This window comes from Heterocephalus glaber, unplaced genomic scaffold (assembly GCF_053883595.1).
Source record: "Heterocephalus glaber isolate CG9 unplaced genomic scaffold, H.glaber_assembly_v1.0 deba00000936, whole genome shotgun sequence".
Taxonomy (NCBI): domain Eukaryota; kingdom Metazoa; phylum Chordata; class Mammalia; order Rodentia; family Bathyergidae; genus Heterocephalus; species Heterocephalus glaber.
In genome coordinates this window covers 3,106,004-3,129,335 of record NW_028258172.1, presented here as the reverse complement: position 1 = coordinate 3,129,335, position 23,332 = coordinate 3,106,004, and the positions used below count along the sequence as shown (strand labels likewise).

The following is a 23,332-nucleotide window of genomic DNA, read 5'->3' as shown; positions in this document are numbered from 1 at the left end:
TTTATCTCAACTAATGAAAGCCACCTATGAAAAACCAAGAGCCAACATCATACTAAATGGTCAAAAACTGAAATTCTTCATGCTAAAATCAGGAACAAGATAAGGATATCCACTATTACCACTTCTATTCAATATAGTTCTGGAAACAGCCACAGGAATTAGATAAGAGGAAGAAATAAAATGAATAAAGATAGGAAAAAAAGAAGTTGAATTGTCATTATTTGCAGATGACATGATACTGTATATAGAAGACCCCAAGAACTCCACCAAAAGTCTTCTAGACTTAATAACCAAATTCAGTCAAGTAGCTGGTTACAAGGTCAACACACAAAAATCAATAGCATTCTCATACCCGAACAAGACTCACTGAGAGAGAAACTGCAGAAACAACTCCTTTCACAATAGCACCCCCCAAAAATGAAATATGTAAGCATTAATCTAACAAGAAATCAAAGATCTCTACTCTGAAAACTACAGCTCTCTAAAAAGAAAAGAGATTGAAGAGGATATCAGAAAATGGAAAGACACTCCTTGCTCCTGGGTAGGAAGAACCAATATAATGAAAATGGGCATACTTCCAAAACCACTATATAGATTCAATGCAATCCCAATTGAAGTTCCAACAGCATGTTTCCCAGAACTTGAGAAAACAATCCAAAAATTCATTTGGAACAAAAAGTGACCTACAATAGCAAAAGCAATTATAGGCAACAAAGACAAGGTAGGGGGTATCACAATCCCCAACTTGAAACTATACTACAAAGCTACTGTGATAAAAGCAGAATGGTACTGGCAAAGAAACAGATCTGAGGATCAATGAAACATTATAAGATGCAGCAACAACTCCAGACAGACTCAGCCACTCATCCTGACAAAGGAGCCAAGAACCTTCACTGGAGGAAAGATAGCCTCTTTAATAAATGGCACTGGAAAAATTGAGTTTCAACTCGCCAAAGATTAAAACTATACCTATATCTCTCACCATGTACTAAACTAAAATGGAACTGGAACAAAGATCTTAACATTAAAATAGAAACATTAAACTGGCTGTAACTGAGGTTAGGTAGAACTCTTGACCACATTGGCATGGGAAAAGATTTCATGAAGAAAACCTCAGTTGCACAGGAACTAGCACAAAGAATCAACAACTGGAATCTCATCTTCTTAAAAAGCTTCAACGCAGCAAGAGACACCACCAACAGTGTAAAGAGACATCCCACAATGTGGGAAAAATATTTTACCAGCTGTTCCTCAGACAATGGTCTACTATATAGAATATATAAAGAACAACACAATCAGACCTCCTAAATTTAAAGAACCAATCCAAAAATGGGCAGCTGAAATGAGCAGGCATTTCTCAGACAAAGAACTAGAAACAGCAAATGAACATATGAAAAAATGTTCAACATCGGCGGTCATTTGAGATTTGCAGATAAAAACAACACTGAGTTTCCACCTCAGTCCAGAAAGAATGACTGCTATCATGAAATCAACTCATAACCAATGCTGGTGGGGTTGTGGAGAAAAACCCTTCTCTGCTGTTGGTGGGTGTGTACACTGGTGAAACCACTGTGGAAATGAGTATGAAGATACTTCATAAAACTAGAATTAGAGGTCCCATTTGTCCCAGCTATTCCCCTGCTGGGTATTTTCCCAAAAGAATTGAAAGAATCATACCACAGTGATATATATGTACCCATGTTTATAGTGGCACAATTTGTAGTATCTAAAACTTGGAAACAGCTCAATTGCCCATCAACTGGAGACTGGATAAAGAAAATGTGTTTTTTTGTTTTTTGTAAAGTGGAGTATTACTCAGCCATAAAGAATGAGAAATTAGTGACATTTATAGCTAAATGGATGCACATTGAGGCCATACTCTTAAGTGAAATAAATAGGACACACGTGTAAATATCAAAAAGTTTCTCTGGTGTAAGAAACTGAAAGTGTAAATAAGGATCAAAATGTGTAATAGATAATGTGAATTAGGAAGAAAAGGTGCAAAAGGGAAGTGGGAGGGGGAGGGGGAGGGGAAAGAAAAGAAGTGAAAGGATTAAATATGGGAAAAGGAAAAAATGGAAACAAAATCTTTGTAAATAGAGAGGGGTGGAGGGGTTGAAGAGAGGGCAGGGGAATGGGAAAAAAAAATAAGAATCAAGATATATCATGTAAAGGCACAAATTCCCAATGATGAATGTCATCATATTATATACCTGAAATGTGCCAATAAATTTAATTTAAAATAAAAGAAAGAAAAATTTAAAAAATAAATAAGTGGGGTTTGTGTTGGGGACAGGGAAGGGAAGATTGGAAATGGGCTGGACCTTCACACTCTTTTGGCTACTTTTTGCTGTGTTGGGGCATTGCTTAGGGTTATGTTCTTTGGGGTGTTTTGTTTCGTTTTTGAGAAGGTTGTTTTCCACATGGCAATGGTGACATTTTGGACTGTTGATTGGATGAAACCCTTCATGGTGCAGAACAGGAATGGTCCCACTGGTTGTGGCTCTTTATTAGATGCTTTGAAATTTCACTGAGGCTCACCTATAGATTCTGTGATAAGTTTAGCTAGAAGGTGAGAGAAGTGATCAGTTTTCTCACCCCAGTGGCCACTTATATAGTATTTCTAATGTTGTTAAAAGGGGGATTATTGTAACTGCCCTCTTTTGCTGGATGCAGTCAGTGATGAGGAAGGAAGGGATTGGTTATTGCAGACCACATTAATATTAGGGGACAGATAGGCTAAGATATATGTCCGTGTCTAATTAATAAGATTGTTGATCACAAAGGAAAAAGATTCCCAATTGGAAAAGGCAAGTCATACGGTATAGTGGGAAGAGGTCCCTGGAATTAAAGGCCTTGGCTCACTTTTCTAGGTTAAGATGGAACCAGTCAAGGAGGCTCCCATTATAGGTTGAATTAATTTAGAGTTATTTGAGAGTGGGATGTTAATGAGATCCCATGAGTAGTGCTTAGAGGGCTTATTTGTAATTAGGCCTAAGGAAGAGATTGAGATTGTGGGTGGTCCAGAGAAAAGGATAGTGGGAATGAACTTTTCATTTGTCTTAGATGAGATGTCATAATTGAGCTGATGACATTGATAGTCTTGGAGGCCCTTGACAGCAATGGTTTGGTTACATTGAGAAATTTTTTCTATGAAGGGACTGTTGAATGTTGGCTCACAGTAAATGTAAAGGAGGCTTGATATGAGAGGGAAGTGTCAGGGGAACAACATTTTGGTGAGCTATGTAGAAAATTTAGAGAAGTTAGTGAAATATGTTTGAAAGAATATGGTGCTCCTGTCTGCCAAGGCTGTGGGGTATGATTTAAGGAGGGTGTTGGTCTGATCTTTAAACATTGGGCCTAAGTCTCTTTTGTAGAGAAATTTGTGTCTGAGCATTTATCCAGGCAGATTTGGGGGTGGGGATTGCCATGTAAGCTAAAGATGATAGAGACCACTACATCCAACAGTCTTGGGCCAGAGAGGAATTTATCCTGATTAAAGGTTGAAGGTGAGATTGAAGAAGTGTACTAAATGTTGGGCTAGAAATAAATCTTTTATGGAATGCCAGTGTTATCAAGAAAAAGAAGTGGTGGGTATGAAGATTGGGTAGAGTATGGTGAGTTTGGGGGTAGATGAATAGAGACTCAGTGGTATAGATGATCCTTTAGTCAGGCTGGGAAGTTATCAGGAGAAAAATCTATGAAATCTCCAAGTTGGGAGTCTTTGAAGAGTAATAGAATAAGATTATAAAGTATTTTGGGACTGGTCATGGGTTAGTTCATGGTTCATTGGTTTGGTCAGTTGATCAGTTGATTTTGTTGATCAGTTCTTTCTTGGATGACTATGAGGCTGAGAGATATAGGAGTAAAGAATTGGAATTTTCACGTGTGTATAAGACTTTTTTTTTGAGACAAGTTAAAACTAAAATCTGGAGAAATGGCTTTAAAAGGAAAAACCCAAAAGTTTTGTGGCTACCTGTATAATAAGGGTAACTGTATAGGATTGTGTCATTTTGACAGTAAGGATTTAGGGTTGGGGGTTTTGAGGTAGACTCTATCTTTTGGCATGGTTGATGAGGGAGAGGGGTTATCTTCAGGTTTTGAGAGTGAAGTTTAACAAAATTTTTCAGAAATTGGCAAATTTGGAAGAGCAATGGGAGGTAGTCTCTGCAAGTGGATGTATTGGAGGGGAGTGTTGCAAAGAACAGAGTGATGCTCATACATCAGTTAGAATGGGCTGAGGAGTTGGGGTGTGTTGGGGGCTAGCATACATGTCTTTTGGGTTTGTAGCATGAGTTTGGTGAATTAGTATAGGCTGTAAAGAATGAGACACATGGACTATAAGATGTTAGAAGAATGAGCCTAGAGCTTTTTATAATTAGCAGAGCCATTGCCACTAACATGTAGAGATAACTCAGCTACCCAGGACAATCTTAACTGTTTTGAGAAATAGTCTATAAGCTGTACTTTTGCATCAAGAAGTTAAACTAGGATGCCAAAAGTGAATCCCTTTTTTGGCATTTACATACAGATGGAAAGATTTATTTGGGCTGGAGATTGAGTGCTGACACAGGAGTGAGGACTGATTTGAGTTAGTTGAAAGCAGAAGACAGAGAAAAGGAGGGTAAGTGGTGACTGGGGTCTCTCGAGACAGCCTCATATAGGGATTGAGCTATGAGACTAAAGTTTGAGATCTACAATGAAAAGTAATTAGTGAGCTCTGAAAAGGAAAGGATATCAGATTTTGATTGGGATAAGAGGATGAGGGTTTTGTGGCTCTGTGTGATTCCTTTATGAAGTCCAAGGTACCTCAGTCTGAAAGAACTGGCCCTTATCTGGGGATACCTAGTATCCCTTTGTTGTTGGGAAATTAAGTAATTAAACAGTGTCTGTTATGCACAGGTTTAGAGAAAAGCTGTACAATAAAAGTTTATCAACAACAACAACAACAAAAAGTTTATCAACATATTAGATAAAGCAGGTAGAGTTTTAGGGGAAAAGAGACTAGGGTTCCTTGGCTAGTGTTGTCTAAAAAGTTGTGGCCTTTTGCAGAATCCCTGAGGAAGGATGATTTTAAGTGAGTTGTTGGGAGTTTTTGGTGTCAGAATCCATCAAGGTAAAGGTTAAATGATTTTTGGAAATGAGGTCAAGAGGGATAGTAAAAACATAACTTTGAGATTAAGAACTATAAAATGAGAAGTATCTGGCAATATTAAGGAAAGAATGTGAGTTGAATTAGGCAATAGGGTGACAGTGATTAGGGAGGTTTCATTGATAGTGTGTAGGTTCTGGACTAGATAATAGGTTCCATGTGGTTTTTTAATACCTAAGATAGGAGTGTTATAAGGAGAACTGGTGAGTTTAAGAAATCATGTGAAGAGGGAGTCGCGCTGAAAACACCGAATCAGCCCGCTGCAGACAGGCAGGTCTGTGGACAGGGTCCGAGGTCTCCAGTCAGGCTGAAAACACCGAATCAGCCTGCGCCCAGCAGCAATCAACTGGACCACCCCCCGCTCCTTTGGCATCTTCTCTGTACAGCCACCTGGTTCCACACTACAAAGATGCAGAGGACACCAGACCACCAGACCACTGTACTGGAGCTAATCAAGCTCTCAGCATTTAAAGAATTCCTGCCCAGAGGTAGGTGCTTCGGACCCGCCATCCCACTGCTTCTGGTCCAGAGGAAGGGGCTTCCAGGCCACCAATCATCCTGCTGCTCCCAGGCCAGAGGAAGGGGCTTTTAGGCCACCATCCTTACCGACGCTCTCGGCCCCTGGCCCACCTCTCCCAGCTCAGAGGAAGTGAGCCGCACGGGCACCAACAGGATGCCCCCTGTCCCCCCAGTCAAAATGAGAAAACACGTAATTAAGTCTGAAAACCAGACTTCCAGATGACCTACAGCAACACCAAAGGGAAATAAGAAGGAACACTCTGTTACTCAAACATCTGGACCCACTGGACTAGCAACAAAAGGGGATCTGGAAAAAATGAAATCAGAAATAATTTCTCAGGTAACAGGAGAAATTGTGCTCCTAGTGCAAGACATGATTAATAAATCTAGAGAGGAGCTGAGGATCATGATGGAATCCCAAAAAAGGAAACAAATGGAATCCATAAAACAGATGCAAATAGATTTCCAGGAGAGGAAAAACTCCATTGAAAGTCTACACAGTACAATGAGCCAATGTGAGGACAGAATTCCAGATATAGAAGATAAGATTACAATTAATGATCAGGAAAAGAAAAATAGTTTCAAAATTATAAGGAAACATGAGAAATCAATCCAGCAGCTGCTAGATGATGCAAAGAAGAATACCATAAGACTGATTGGAGTCAATGAAGAAACAGGACAGAGTGCAGATGACATAAAAAACTCTTTGCAGATGTAATGGCAGAAAACTTCCCAAGCAGGGGAAAAGAACTTGACATGCAGATAAGTCAGGCATATAGGACTCCAAATAGCCTTGATCAAAAAAAATCTACACATAGGCATATAATTGTTAAGATTCCAGAAAGTCAACAGAAGAACAAGTTTCTACAAGCAGGTAGAGAAAAGAAACAAGTCACATACAAAGGAAAGCCCATCAGAATCACAGCAGACTTCTCAACACAAACCATCAAGGCAAGAAGAGCTTGGAGTGACATATTCCAAGCCCTAAAAGAAAACAGCCTCCAATCCAGATTGATGCAACCTGCAAAACTATCTTTCAAAATTGATGGAGAAATAAGATACTTTCATGTCAAAGAGCATCATAGGAACTTCGTGAATACCAAACCAGCACTCCAAAGAATTTGACACATAGCCTAGGAACAGACATTGAGGATCACAACCCCAGGAAGCAAAGCAGAAGGAACCCATCTGGCATGACAAGAAATTAAATGTAAAGGGGGAGAACCCAACAAAAAAAAAAAGTCATGGCAATGACAAGTCAATACATTTCAGTTATAACTATCAACGTTAATGGTCTCAATTCACCAATCAAAAGAAATAGACTGGCAGAATGGATCAAGAAGCAAAATCCAACCATATGCTGCATACAAGAAACACACTTAATTCAAAAGGAAACTCACAGACTGAAAGTTAAAGGCTGGAAAACAATACTCCATGCAACAGGAACCCAAAACTAAGCTGGAGTAGCTGTCTACTTTGCAGATCAAATAGATTTCAAACCAACACTGATTAAGAGAGATGAAGAAGGACACTACATCCTTGTAAAGGGCAGAATCCAAGAGGAAGAGATGACAATCATAAATATCTATGCATCAAACACTAGTGCACCCAACTATATAAAACAAATACGGACATGAAAAGTCATATATGCACTAATACAATTGTAGTGGGGGACCTCAACACCCCACTGTCACAAATAGGTCAACTAGACAAAAAATAATGAAATACTAGAACCCAATTGAACTCTTAAAGAAATGAATTTAACAGATGTTTACAGAGTCTTCCCCACCAGAAAATCAGAATACACATTCTTCTCAGCTGCACATGGATCATTCTCCAAAATAGACCACATACTCACACATAGAACATGTTAAAGTAAGTGCAAAGGAATTGAAGTTATCCCCTGTATATTATCCGATCATAGTGCGATGAAATTGGAGATCCATAGCAAAAGAAACTCAAAAAATTTCATAAACACTTGGAAATTGAACAACACACTTCTGAATAACCAATGGGTCACAGAGGAACTTAAAGAAGAAATCAGACAGTCCCTGCAATTAAATGACAATGACAATACAACATATCGGAATCTATGGGACACAGTGAAAGCAGTCTTATGAGGGAAATTCATAGCAGTGAATACGCATATTAGGAAAACAGAACAAGCCCAATTCAACAACCTGATGTTGAACTTCAAGCTTCTAGAAAAAGAAGAGCAGGACAACCCCAAAGCTCATACAAGGGAGGAAATTATAAAGATCAGAGGAGAAATAAAGAAAAAAAGATCAGAGGAGAAATCAATGCAATGGAGACTAAGAGAACAATACAAAAAATCAATGAAGCCCAGAGTTGGTTCTTGGAAAGAATCAACAAAATTGACAAACCCTTAGCCAACCTTATCAGAAAAAGGAAAAGGCCCAAATCCATGCAATTAGGAATGAAAAGGGTGAAATGACAACAGACCCAGCAGAAATCCAGATGATCATCAATATCTACCTCCAGAACCTATATGCCAATAAGATGGACAACATAGAAGAAATGCACAGATTCCTAGATACATATGAATTTCCAAAGTTGAATGAAGAAGACCTAAAAATTCTAAACAACCCAATATCAACCAATGAAATTGAAAATGTAATTAAAAACTTATCAACTAAGAAAAACCCAGGCCCTGATGGCTTCACTGCTGAATTCTACAAGACATTTAGAGAGGAACTGCTGCCACTACTGTTTAAACTCTTCAGTGAAATTGAAAGGGAAACAATACTCCCAAATTCATTCCTGGAAGCAAGCATCACCTTGATCCCCAAAGCAGAGAAAGACCCAACCAAAAAGGAGAACTATAGGCCAATCTCACTAATGAACATAGATGCAAAAATCCTTAATAAGATACTGGCAAACAGAATGCAGAAGATCATCAAGAAGATCATACACCCTGATCAAGTGGGATTCATCCCAAGGATGCAGGTTTGGTTCAACATATGCAAATCAAACAAGGTAATACACTATATCAATAGAGCCAAGTACAAATCCATATGATTATCTCCATAGACACAGAAAAGACATTTGACAAAATCCAACATGCATTTATGAAAAAAGCCCTGCAAAAATTGGAATAGATGGTCTCTACCTCAAACTGATAAAAGCCATCTATGAAAACCAACAGCCAATATCATACTAAATGGTCAAAAACTGAAATCCTTCACAGTAAAATCAGGAACAAGGCAAGGATGTCCACTATCACCACTCTTGTTCAATATAGTTTTGGAAACACTAGCCACGGCAATTAGACAAGAGAAAGAAAAGGAATAAAGATAGGAAATGAAGAAGTCAAATTGTCATTATTTGCAGATGACATGATACTGTATATAGAAGACCCCAAGAACTCCACCAAAAGTCTTCTAGACTTAATAACCAATTCAGTCAAGTAGCTGGTTACAAGGTCAACACATAAAAATCTGTAGCTTTCCTCTACACAAATGACAGACTCACTGAGAGAGAAATAGGGCAAACAATTCCTTTCACAATAGCATCCAAAAAACTGAAATACCTAGGAATCATCCTAACAAAAGCGATCAAAGACCTCTTCTCTGAAAACTATGGAACTCTGAAAAGTGAGATTGAAGATGATATCAGAAAATGGACAGACATCCCCTGCTCCTGGCTAGGAAGGATTAATACAGTGAAAATGGCCATACTTCCAAAACTCCTATATAGATTCAAGGCAATTCCAATTGAGATCCCAGCAGCATACTTCATGGACCTTGAGAAAACAATCCAAAAATTCATTTGGAGCAAGAAGAGACCCAGAATAGCAAAAGCATTTCTAGGTAACAGAGACATGGCAGGGGGTATCACAATCCCCAACTTGAAACTATACTACAAACCTGTGAAAAAAACAGCATGTTACTGGCAAAGAAACAGACCTGAGGACCAGTGGAACAGATTAGAAGATGCAGAAACAAAGCCAGACACACTCAGCCGTCTCATCTTCAATAAAGGAGCCAAACACCCTCACTGGAGGGAAGATAGCCTCTTTAATAAATGGTGCTGGAAAAATTGGGCTTCAACTTGCCAAAGATTAAAACTAGACCTATATCTCTCACCATGCACTAAACTAAAATCAAAATGGATTAAAGATCTAAATATTAAAATAGAAACTCTGAACCAGTTGGAACAGAGCTTAGGTGTAGGAAAAGATTTGAAGACATTGGTGTAGGAAAAGATTTTATGAACAAAACCTCAGTTGCCCATGAAGTAGCACAATCAACAAGTGGGATCTCTTCTTATTAAAAAGCTTCTGCACAGCAAGAGAAACCAGCAGCAGTGTGAAGAGACAACCCACAATGTGGGAAAAAATCTTCACCTACTTTTTCTCAGACAAAGGCCTACTATCTCGAATGTATAAGAACTTCAAAAGATCAGACCTCCCATATTTAAAGACCTAATCCGAAAATGGGCATCTGAAATGAACAGACATTTCTCAGACAAGGAAGTAGAAATAGCAAATAAATACATGAAAAAATGTTCAACATCACTGGTAATTTGAGAGATCCAAATGAAAAAAACGCTGAGATTCCACTTTACTCCAGAAAGAATAGCTGCTATCATAAAATCAACCAATAACAAATGCTGGCAGGGCTGTGTGGAAAGAGGAACCCTGCTCCACTGCTGGTGGGAGTGTAGACTGGTGCAACCACTGCAGAAATCAGTATGGAGGTACCTCAAAGAACTAGGACTGGAGCCCCATTTGACCCCGCTATTCCCCTGCTGGGGATCTTCCCCAAAGAATTAAAAGCATCATACCACACTGATATATGTGCACCCATGTTCATAGCAACACAGTTTGTGATAGCTAAAACTCGGAAACAGCCCAAATGCCCATCAACTGGAGACTGGATAAAGAATATGTGGGTTTTTTATAAAATGGAGTACTACTCAGCCATAAAAAATGAGAAATTAGAGACATTTATAACTAAATGGATGCACATTGAGGCGATACTCTTAAGTGAATTAAATAGGACACACATGTACAAATACCAACTAGTTTCTCTGGTGTGAGAAACTGAAAGTGTAAATGGGGACTAAAATGTATGATAGGTAATGTGAAATAGGATTTAAAGGGGCAAAGGGGAAGGAGGTGGGAGGGGTAGGGGAAAGGAAAGAAGGAAATGGAATTAATATGAAAAAATGGAAAAATGGAAACAAAATCTTTGTAAATAGGAATGGAGGGGTTGAAGGGAGGCCTGGGCAAGGGTGAAAGATGGGAACCAAGAGAGACTATGTAAAGGTGCAAATTTCCAATGATGAATGTCATTATATTGTATACCTTAAATGTACCAATGATTAGAATGAATAATCGATAATGCAAAAGAGGAAGGAAAGTTCCAAAGGTGCAGGGGTAGTGTGAGGGGCAGGGGAAAGGAAAGAAGGAAAAGGAAAAATGCTGAGAAATGGAAAAAATGGAAATAAAGTCTTTGTAAATAGGGAAGGGAGGGCTAGGAATGGGGAAAAAATAAGAACCAAGATGCATCATATAAACTATTTCCCAATGAGAAATGTAATTGTGTCGTATACCTAAAATGTACCAATGGAAGATTTTTAAAAAAGTAAGTCATGTGAAGAGGAATTTGAAAATAGTGTATTGTAGTCCCCATGTGGACTGTGAATTTAGGGGATATTGTGTCTTCTTGGGAAAAAAAGTGCAGCCTTTGAGGGTAAACTTAATAGTATGATGAGAAGTGAGTGAGGGCGGTGTCCCACACAACAAGATTGTCTTGTTGGAATAGAATATGAGGTACGGTTTGTATAATCTCAGTTGAGGATAGTGGTGGGCTAAGGAGAAGAGCAGCTAAATTTAGGGAGCTCTAGATGGTAATGGTGGAATGTAATTTGGGAAGTGTATCTTTTCCCATTAATAGAGTGAGACAGGTTGGGTGTGCTATAAAGGAATATATGAAAATTGTTTTTAAGTTATAAGACAGAGGTCTGTTACAGAGTGGTACCATTAACCCCCATAATAGAGATGAAGAAGGGGACTAAATGTCTCACATATTTCTGTTAAATATTCCCATATCCAAAAGAAAAGAGATTTACTTACCTGCTACCTTTAGTCAAATCCTGGGTTTGGAGGTCACAGGATCTTAATAATTGGGGCCTAATTAGATGTTAGTAGCAAGTCCTAGCAGACTGGGAAAGGACAAGTCCAATTTGGCCTTGGATTTGGAATGGTGAGCACTGCTTCCAGAGGTCTGAGGACAATCTGCTAGTGCCTTTAGCTCAGAGGAGGCAAGGATGGTTTTTGTACTTACTTTTATCTTACTTTTTTAGTACCTATTAGTGTAGTGTTTTATGACTGTCCAGTTGGTACTAGGCAAAAGTGTGTTATCAAAGAAATTTGGGTACTGAGAATTTTAACCTATTTGTCACCATATTTCTTCTTGTAAATCACCAAAGTCAAATGATTGGCAAGGGACAAAATGGTCATATCTGTAACTGCTTTGAGCTGAGTGGGGACATTACTAGGGGCTGTTTTTGAGTTTGCTGATCATCAGAGTAAGGGTGATTTTGAGCTTAGACTTGAGGCCTAAACTGAGTGATGAGATATAAATGAGTTTTTGTAGTGGGCTTAGGCATTGATCTGAGGCCCATTGTTGAGAACTGTAGGATTCTGGAAGAAATAAACTAATGAAGATAGTGTACAGCATGTGAACCAAAGAAAATTAAGAATAATCATCAGCCATTTTTGCCAAAAAGAGTTTGAAAGCCAGAGCCAAATATCTTTTATGACATAGTTACAATCAGGCACTTATGCATAAGAACCCTTCCTTATAACCTCTCAACTCCATTTATCTTTTGGGAGGGTTAACGCAAGTCACTCCATTTTGATTTTGACAGCTTTTCTTTTTTTAATGTATCTCCTCTGGTCCTGAAGGCATTGTTGATTATTATTTATTAATCATTGCTGAGATGCTTTTCCAGATGTTGGTCTTATCTGGTCCTATGTTGGAAGGGAAGTAATTGATGATTTGGAGTTAATGTCATAGGTCCTTTCAGCCACATTTCAGCAACAAAGAGGTTTAAAAAGAACAGATCTTAGGCCTAAGCAAACCAACAAGAGTAAAAGCAGAATAGCCAAACACATTTCCTTTTAAATGCCTCATCCTTCCTAGTCCTTTTGACAAACTTGAACCTCTGAGTTTTGTCACTACCTTTCCTTTTTCCAACTTGGTAGGTTAAAACCTTATTACATAAAATCTCATATCAACATATAGCTTTATATTTATAATGTTTTTCATATTTCCTTCTCTGTAACAAACCTAGTAGCTGCTTGTATTTTAAAAGATTTTGGTGTATTTTTTATCTCAGAGTTAACTTATAGGTATTATATTTTATTAGAGCTAGCTGAATAACAAATTTTTAAGCAACCTTGAACAATAAATGATCTTAGTGCCAGAAGAAAGAAAGAAGAGGAAAGATGTTACCTTTTAGCTATGACTGATAACCCTTTAAGACTTCATATGACCTTGACTGACAAATTATCTTATTATATACAGAAACTAACAAAAAAATAAATTAACCCTATAATTGTTGTTTAAGAATCATCCCAAAGCTGTTTATAAGAAACATTTTAGGCACATTGATCAGACAAATATATTAACTTAAACTACAGAATTTAAAGTAAATCTACTAATCAGTTAAGATGTTACCAATCATTGTTTTTTTTAATGGGCCCTCATTACATTTTTTATGGGTGATCAGGAAGGTTGTCTTATCTTTTGGCATCCTGAGACAGTAGTCAATCAGGTTGTTATTTGCTAGGACCTAGTGTAGGCTGTGTATAACCCAAGAGCCATTTTTTTCCCCTGATACTTGACCTTGTAGTTTGACTTATTTTCTATACCAACTTGGGTTTAGACTCTAGTTTGAACTCAGTTTGGTATTTTAGGCCACCCTTTAAAGAAATCTTTATCTTTTGTTTTTTACTTTATTATCAAACACACACACATACAAAAATTAAAACCATACAAAGAAGAAAAATGAAAGGGAAAAAACTACAATAATATTCAAATACAGAAGAACTCAACCAAAACAAAACTGAAAAGCACTTAAACATTTTTCCATATAACTTAAAAAAGCTTCTCAAGCACCAACAAGACACCAGAGGGTGTGATTTGTTTCAGAAAGATCCCCCAAAACCAACATTGAACAAATAGTGGCCTGGAAAAAAACTCGTTAGCTAGCAGACTCCATATAAGCCAAGCTTCTCCCTAATTTAAATTTTGATACAGCCATATGATATGTGATGGAAACACAATCCAAGAAATATGTTATTAGGCAAATTCATCAATGTGTATCCTTAATTACACTTTCAGTTTCTCACACTAGAGAAACTACTCAGTATTTACACATATGTGGCCTATTTATTTCACTTAAGAGGATGGCCTCAATATGCATCCATTTAGCTATAAATGTCTCTAGCTTCTGGTTCTTTATGGCTGAGTAGTACTCCATTTTATAAAAAACCTCATCTTCTTTATCCAGTTTCCAGTTCATGGGCACTTGGGTTGTTTCCAAGCTTTCGCTATTACAAACTGTGCCGCTATGAACATGGGTCCACATATATCGCTGTAGTATGATTCTTTTAATTCATTTGAGAAGATACCCAGCAGGGGGATAGCTGGGTCAAATTGGACCTCTAAGCCTAATTCTTTGAGGTATCTCCATACTGATTTCCACAGTGGTTGCACCAGTCTGCACTCCCAGCAGCAATGGAGAAGGGTTCCTTTCTCCCCACACCCCTGCCAGAATTTATTATTGGATGATTTCTCAATAGCAGCCATTCTTTGTGAGGGTAAGGTGGAATCTCAGTGTTGTTTTCATCTGCATTTCTCAAATAACCAATGATGTTGAACATTTTTTCATATATTTATTTCCTGCTTTTACTTCTCTGTCTGAGAAATGTCTGTTCATTTCAGATGCCCATTTTTGAATTGGGTCTTTGAATTTGGGGGTCTGATTTTTTTCAGTTCTTTATATATTCTTGATAGCAGTCCTTTGTCTGAGGTACAGTTGCTGAAAATTTTTTCTCAGATTGTAGGTTGTCTCTTAGCTCTGTTGGTGGTTTCTCTTGCAGTGCAGAAGCTTTTTAATAAGATAAGATCCCAGTTGATGATTCTTTGTGCAAGTTCCCATGCCACTGAGGTTTTGTTCATAAAATCTTTTCCTATGCCAATGTCTTCAAGAGTTCTACCTAACTTATCTTCCAGCAAATTTAGTGTTTTGTCTTAATATTTAAATCTTTAATCCACTTCGATCTTAATTTAGTGCATGGTGATAGATATGGGTCTATTTTTAATCTTTAGCAGGTTGAAATCCAGTTTGAAATCCAGAAATCTTTATCTTTGTGGGAGTGTTTTCCCTTGGCATTGGTATTTTATTTTATTTCATTTTTTCCTCTGCATTTATTTGGTATGGGCTTGGAGTTTAGTCTCTGTCTTTGCTGCCATCGGTGTGGGGGAGGGTCCCCCATGAGCACTCAGATTTCATACAGATCTTTTTAAGTTGTTCCAGAGGCCAGCTAAAGTTCCAGATTAGGAGGGAGTTGATGGGTATAAGAGATGATAGTGGGCTAAGAAAAAAGGGGATGGAGAGTGGGGAGGGAGGTTGGGAGGAGTTTTCTGAAGGTGGAGGTGAAGAAGAAGGGGCCAAGGTTTGAGTGGAATAGAGTTGAGGGTATATGGTCAGCAGTATTGATTTCAAGTTCAAAGACAGAGTTAGAGTTGAGTCTACGTTGATCATGAAGAAGGAGAATTTGGAAAGTAGTACAAGATTGACAGAAAGTTGACTGAGAAGATAAAAGAAAGCCTGTGCATAAGGAACTTTGGACCACTTGAAACTGCAGTGGATAAATTTGTTTAAGTCTCAAAGAATTTGGAAGTTGAAGGTCCTGTGTTTAGGTTACTCATTATCTATTAAACTTGGTGGTGGTGGGGGAGGTGATGCTCTCCCAGGAAGAGAGTGTTTGGGTTCTTGAGTAGACAGGACAAAGGTGAGTCTTTGGGTAGTTGATAGGCCAAATTGAAATTGTCAGTAATGGAGTGGGGTCTCTAGGTAAATGGAAGAGAAAACAACAGAGAGACAGGCATCCCCTATCTCTGCTTATGTTCCTGGTAAAGGTGGCTACCAGAAGACCAGCATCCTACGCCTCCTGAGGGGCCAGACCAAGAAGACAATTCCACAGACCAGAAAGGACCAAGACCTAGTACTTAGATTTTTGGACAGACAGAAGAAAATGGCAAGTTCCTCTGGAGGAGACCTAGAGATTCACCCAATTCCAAGGAGATGACTCCCTGGATCAGAGAGGATGGCTGGTGTTGTGTGGAAGGACAGCAACAGTAAGGGTGGCCTTATGGATTGGTCCCCTCACAAAGACCTCCTGGATTTCAACACCAAATGTTAGGTTGACTAAGTCCTAGAGATGACAGATGGAGGCAGAAAGATCTATTAGCATGACATGTACAGCAGCATGTTGGGGATCTAAAGGAGAGTCTTCAGCCCACCCCTGAAAGGCAGGGCAACAGCTTTTAAACCTGAGGTAGGGAGTGGAGCTTGGGCTGGGGAATGGAATGAAGAAGTTAAGTGGTCTTAAACCTAGAATAGAAGTTAAGCTGGTGGTGGGGAGGTGGATTAAGCTAACAGGACATCTGGATATAAATAACAACCTTGCTTTCAGGGTTACCCAATCCAACTAACGTAATCAGACCTTTTACTGAAGATTGTTAGAAACTATTTCTTTGTCCTATTTTGCAACCACAGATGTGAAAGGCAGTTAGAGAAATGTGTATCCAGGTGAGCCAGGAACAATTTTCAGCCCTGGGTTGTATCACCTTTAAAATGTTCATGACAGGGCTATAATTAGTATGTCTCACTGCCAGGTGGCTCTACTTTGAGTTTGATCATTCCCACCATTTTAAACCACTGGTAGTACATTCATGACTGTTCCATTGGGAAACTTGTGCCACTATTCAAGGGGGGTCTTTGTTTACAGTAATGCAAAGAAAGGCATTGATTTATCAGATCAGATGTCATCATAACAGTTCCTTTGGTAAATGTTAAAATGATATAAAATTTATAATACCGTTAATTTGTGGTACAGCCATTGTAAATAAATACTATATACACCAGCAATGGAGTACTTGTAAGCTTTACATGTTAAAGTTTAGAGAATTAATTATCAATAAACTGTTCATGAATATAAATAAATTTCTTTTAATTTAATGAAATAAATTTGTTGATTAATATTTTTAATTTGTATGAATAGTATTAATATTTATATTTGGTCAGTAACTATTCAAATTCAAGCAGCTAACTAGATTTGGTTCATTTATAGACTTTTAAAAGTAATTTTGTCAGTAAAAAGACCAATAAAAGTGATTAGATACATTTATACTACCTGTGGTTGAGGCTAGCAGGAATGTGTTAAGCCAAAACCTGTGAGGAAAAAAAATGATTTACTAGAAAGAATACCAGAATTAGAATTGGAAATCCAGAGTTTGGATTTCTTTTTGGTCACTCACTGGCCAGGAAACCTTAGTAAAGTCTCTTCCACCTTGGACCTTTTACTCATCTCTAAAATGAGTGAATTAGAGTTATTCTTTAAGTGATTTCTGAATCTTACTCTCTGTTACTGTAAGATGTAAATATCCTGAACTAGAGAGATGGGGAAGCGACACAGGGCATGTCCTACTCAAGTGTGAATGTGTTACTATGACATACATAACCTACTCTTCCTGTAGGTTAAGTGAGAGCTCTAAATATGTTTCACTTTTACATTTATTGAGGGGAAAATAAGAGACACTGTATTCAGTATAAAAAAAGTCACACTATCTATTAGAGAATATCATTTGTTTTTACTCCTAGGAGTAAAAGTGCTTTACAAATGTTTGAGTCATAAAACGCTCATTTTACAAATGAGGAAGTGGGAAATCAACTGACTTTTAATCAAAGTCTTTCACTTAAGTAAGGAATATCTTTTTAAATGAATTCTCCACAGACCACATTCTTTCTAAATATGGATGATAGTATAAAAGACCTTCAGTTTAGTTCCAGATCACTGTGACCAGTGGTTGGTGACACTGTCTCTTGTAACTTTGGAAATCATTTTACAATCAGGGAAACTGAGGCATAGGCAAAGCAGAACTAAAGATACCTTTTTTTTTTTTTTGGTACTGAGGCTCAAACTTGGGTCCTTGCGCTTGTGAGGCAGGCGGCAGAACCACTGAGCTAAATCCATGGCCCCTTAAAGATATCTTATAAAGCTGACTTCCTTGTCTCTTTTAGGGAAGATAAGCTCAGTAACCTCATACCTGTGGAGTAAATACTGTCTTCAAATGCCTCCAGAGAAAATTACCTACTGTTCCTCTGGCATTTGCATTAGTGTCTCATATTTTTAACCATGAAGAAATTCTTCCGGAAGTTTAAACAAGTTTATCATGAACCCTTCAAGTCATGCTGTTATTTCATTCTGTAGCTTCAAGTTATTTTTAGTTGATGTTTAAGCCTGAAGTTTCAGACATTAGCCATTTGGATTTTCTTCTGTATGTTGCCTATCCCAGTATTTTGCAATTATCTTTACATCTTGTTATGCATAAAAAATGATAACACATGGTATAAAGTGGTGATGTTTATATAGCTTATGAGGATATATGAGGTAGATAATCAACCTAAAGTACCTAACCCAGTGGGTTCTATCTGCCCAGGCCTTACCCTTTTACCCTGTCCACTAGATTACCTGGACAATCCAGGTCTTTCTCTCATATTTGTATGTTCTCCTTGTATAGTCCACATATTACTGTGCTCACTTATCTGTTTTCCATGTGGCAAATATCTTCTTATCCTCTGGGCTTTAAAATTATTTTATATTATTTGAAGAAAAGTTTTCCTGTCCCAAATGAAGTAAGAAGAAAAGAAAACCAATAATTTTTTAAATTAACTTTATTGGTACATTTTAGGTATACATTATGATCACATTCATCATTGGGAATTTTCACCTGTACATAATATATCTTAGTTCTTGTTTTTTCCCATTCCCCTTCCCTCCTTTTCACCCTTCCATCTCTCCCTATTTACAAAAACTTTGTATCCATTTTTTCTTTCTTTTCTCATATTTTTTCTTTTCCTTCTGTCCTTTCCTGCACACCCCTCACTTCCCCTTCCCCTTTGAACCTTTGCCTCCTATTGTATATCAAGGCCATACTCTTCAGTGAAATAAGTAGGATACACATGTGTAATAGATAATGAAAACCAACAATTTTAACATCCTGCTTCTAAGTTACTTACCACCATTGACATGGGATAAGCTAGTCATTTCTTATTTATTAAACAAATATATACTAAGCAGCAACTGTATGGCAGGTACTGTGTTAAACTCTGGAGATACAGCTGTGAATACAATAGTTATGGACATTATACCCTCATTTTTTAAAAACCATCCTCAACATGTCTGTGAGATCTCCTACCAAACTTTAAGCTTCCAGGCAAAAAAATTTATGAAACCTCTAGAAATTCAGACTTGAAAGGAGCCAAGGAAATATTTTCTGGTGTTTCCATTTTAGAGATGGAAACTCTGAGGTATAGACTTGTGAGGGCTCTTCTTTAAAGGATTTCCAAACTCCATATGTTCCAGAGGCTCTTTGATCTACTCTATTTCCCAGCAGTTTTGGGGTTCTTCCCTGTTAATCTTGTCTATGGTTTGTAGTCCTTATCAAGGCACTACTACTAGATCAGTACACTAGATCTAGACTTCTAGATTCACCCTTATGAATTTAAGAACAAAATGAAATGTATGAGCAACCTTCCTTGACTGCTACCATAGCAATACCATGGCTGATTCATGCCAAGTGTGACTGATTTGATAACATCCACAAATACTCTGTGGCCTGATTTCTCTCCCATGCCCACTGGGAGGCAGTGATGAGGCTCTGGGAAATTTCCCCTCTTGAATCTGTTCACATTAGTGTCATAGCACCCTATTCTGTCTTACTGATTCAGACTGGGATTGGAGGGTTTTTGAAGAATGTCTGATGATAGGATCCATAGATTGCTTCTGTTCCCTTTCTGCTCTCTGATAGGTCTTCAGAAGGCCTCCGAATCTTCTACATAATAAACATAACTGACTCTTTCCATCATCCTTCATGGTGTTGTTTTTCAGGCTCCTCTATACTTATCTGCTTAGCTCCTTCTGGCTGTGCAGTGTTTTCTTGATCTACCTCTGGAAAGAGGGAGAAGATTGAGGGTCAGAATTGAATGCTACTCTCCTGAATAGTGTAACTATCTTCTAGTCACCTCTCAGTTTTGCTTCTCAATCTATTTCTTTTTTTTTCTAACTTAAAATGACATTAGGTTTCTGGGTAGTCACATTTTATGGCTAAATCATCTTAAACTTATATACTTCAAAAATAAGTGAATAAGATATAAATATTGATTTGGGTCCTAAGCCAAACCTGTGTTGATCTCTGCTATGGAAAATTAGATAATCAGGCCAGCCAAAAAAGGGGAGGAATAAAAAATAAAAGCAAGAATCCAGTAAACTATTCATCCCTCTTGGACATATGTATGGTACAGGGGTTGAGGTTGAAATTTAGGGTTCTCTGACTACTTTCAATTCTTTCTTGTATCCCATACCTTATTTCCTTGATAAAGCCAGTTTCTAAATATTATTTATAATACTTTCAGCATGTTATATGTCTTAAACATTAGGGCTGGAGGAGATTTTGAGAAGACATTGGATTCTTCCTCTTTACTGATAATATTGTACTCAGGAAACCTTATAGCTATATTTTCTTTTCTTTATACTCTCTGACAAAGACTTTTTCTCACTTTTACCCATGAAGACAATTAAAAAAAGGATTAGAGGAAGTTTAAGAATAGAAATAAAATCCACCAAATACAACAGAATTTTTTGTGCTTTGCGTTATTATATTTCCTTCAAATCTGGTCATAAGTATGTATGTGTGTGCATTTAAAGAGTTGTAATCATGGTAATATGTTGTTTATGTTCTAATTTTTAATATTCTATCATAAACCCTCATCCATGTTTCTATACATGTGTTATATCCATTTTAATAACTATATAGTATTCCATCAAGCTAAATGTAACAGAATACATTTATAATCTCGTATTAGCTTTAAAGAACAGTTATTTATAAAACACTCTAGGGCAGTGTTGATGAACCCTCTGTGTCAGCATGTGAGCCAAGTCACCCCAGCAGCCAAGCATTGAATATTTAGGTTCAACTGCAATGTTGGCACTGTGATAAATAAGTGGGATTTGGGTTGCAGTTTGGGCACTTGATCTCTAAAGGGTTCATCATCACTGCTCTAGAGTCTCACCATCCTGTGGGCAGTCACAGTCTTCTTAGTATATAGCTTAAGCACAATATGTATAATCTAGTAGAAAGAAAATAATGTTCTTTTTTTTCTGGTACCAGGAATTGAACTCAGGACCTTGTGCTTGCCAGGCAGGTGTGGCGCCACTGAGCTACATTCCTGGCCCAGAAAATAATGTTCTTGATAATGGAATGAATAGCTTATTTAGGAAATTAGGACCTGCTCTGACATCTCACTTTATTCTCTTTCCCAAAGACCATTTTTTTCCTTTTAAATTTCTGTTATATTCCATACTGATGTTGAACTGTAGCATCTTTGCTGCATTTAGGGGGTTTATGTTATTTGTTTTCTTCCCAAAATATTTCAAATGGATCAAGTAGACAAAATTATTAAGCATTTTATGAAATGACTTCTGAGGGGATGAATAAGCTGTCCAGGCTGGACTTTTCTGTTTCTCAGTTTGATAGCTCACAAGTACGTACTGCTTACCCAGAAGTAACATGCTAAGTGTAACATTATTTCCAATTTTTCCTCCTCCCTGTACTCCTGGGCCTATCTTGGGGAGAAAAAGTGGGAGCAGGAGTGAGGAAGCCTCTGCCTCCCTGCTTAATGTTGTGATGGTATGCTCACTGCTCTCCCTGCTAGATTTTCTTTACCTTTTTTTTTTTTTTTTTTTGGTACTGGGGATCAAACTTGGGACCTTGCACTTGAGAGGGAGGCACTGGAACCACTGAGCTAAATCCCTGGGCCATTTTTTTTTTTTTTTGGTACTGGGGATTGAACTTGGGACCTTGTGCTTTCGAGGCAGGCAGCAGAACCACTGAGCTAAATCCCTGGCCCTCTCCCTGCTAGATTGTAGATAAGGTACTTTCAAAGGGAGTAGAGTGAGAAAGAGACACTGACAGACACAGGCAGACACAAAGGCACACACCACCTTAGACAGATTAAGCCATGGCCATTACATGTTAGATAAGGAGGGAGCCAACAGGAGTTTATTGCCACTCTCTTTATTCATGAAAGAAGGTTTTCTAGGGAAACAGAATTTTGGGAGATACTTCAGTAAAAGGAAGGAAGCCAAAAGTTTATTATGGGAAATAGAGGGCATCTTCTTTCTAGTCAAGAATTGGATGTGAAAATAATGTAAGAATTCTTGAACATATCAATGAGGGCAATAGCCATTAGTTAAATAGTTGCCAAAACAGACAGACTATTAATTTACAAACTGTTGAAGGACAAATTTATTAATTTGGCCATTTATTAATGGCCAAATTGGAAAGTGAGAAGAGTTAGGGAATTGAAATTTTGTTTGAGGTTGGTAGAGAGAATTGAAGCCAGGGATGACAATATTTCTGATATGTGCCTCAACAGCCTCTTTGACTGCTATGTTGGGGAGAAAAAGTGGGGTTAGAGACAGGGCTCGATGTGGTAAATCAGCTTCTATAGGATTCCTGAACACTTAAGAAGCAAATTAAGAAATTTGCTCCGAACTTTTAAATGAAAACAAATGACTGTAATTTATTCTCACTAAGAATATTTTTATGTATTAATGATTTCCAATGAGGACAGTAATCATGTTTAAAAAATCCACACCTATAGGTTCAAAATGGAAGACCTAGTTTTAGTTATGATTTTTTTTATGCAGACTTATAATGTGCCCTGACTTTGTTTACATTACTTCAGTGCTGTCTTATCAAAGAATTTCTTTTTTGGGGGGGGTGGGTACTGGGGATCAAACTCTGGTCCCTTGCACTCACACAGCAGGCAGCAAAACCAGAGCTAAATCCCCGCCCCTCAAAGAATTTCTTTGATTCCCTTTTCTCCGTTTATCTGGGACTAGCTGTATTAATTCATCCCTTTATTCACAGATGTGTCCTAAACAGTTTTAGAAATACCATACCCAGGCATTCATGGGCTTGCTAGCTGAGCTTATCCAAATGATCTCTTTTGGCTGCCTACTTTAGATAGCTGAGATATTAACTTTAGAAAATGAATGTCAATTCACATTCCCTTATTAGAAATTTTTCTATCCTGAACTCCGTTGCCAGATTATTGTCAATATTATTAAGACTTTGGGGTTTATCTTATAAGGTTAGAACTTCAGAGATCTGAATAGATGTAGCCAACTAAATCAATATATATTAAAATGAAAATATGCCCAAGCATGCATATATAGTGGGAAAAGGCCGACAGTGTGGAATGGGGGGTGTGTGTGTGTGTTTGTGTTACTGAGGATTGAACTCAGGACCTTTTGAATTACACCCCCAACCATTT

At 37.8% G+C, this 23,332-nt stretch overlaps 1 protein-coding gene across 7 annotated transcripts in view; it reads left to right on the top strand.

Annotated features, from left to right (window-relative positions):
- Positions 1-23,332, top strand: part of Arhgef9 (Cdc42 guanine nucleotide exchange factor 9) — a 241,660-nt gene that overhangs the window by 136,800 nt on the left and 81,528 nt on the right. The gene's annotated exons all lie outside the window — the stretch shown is intronic.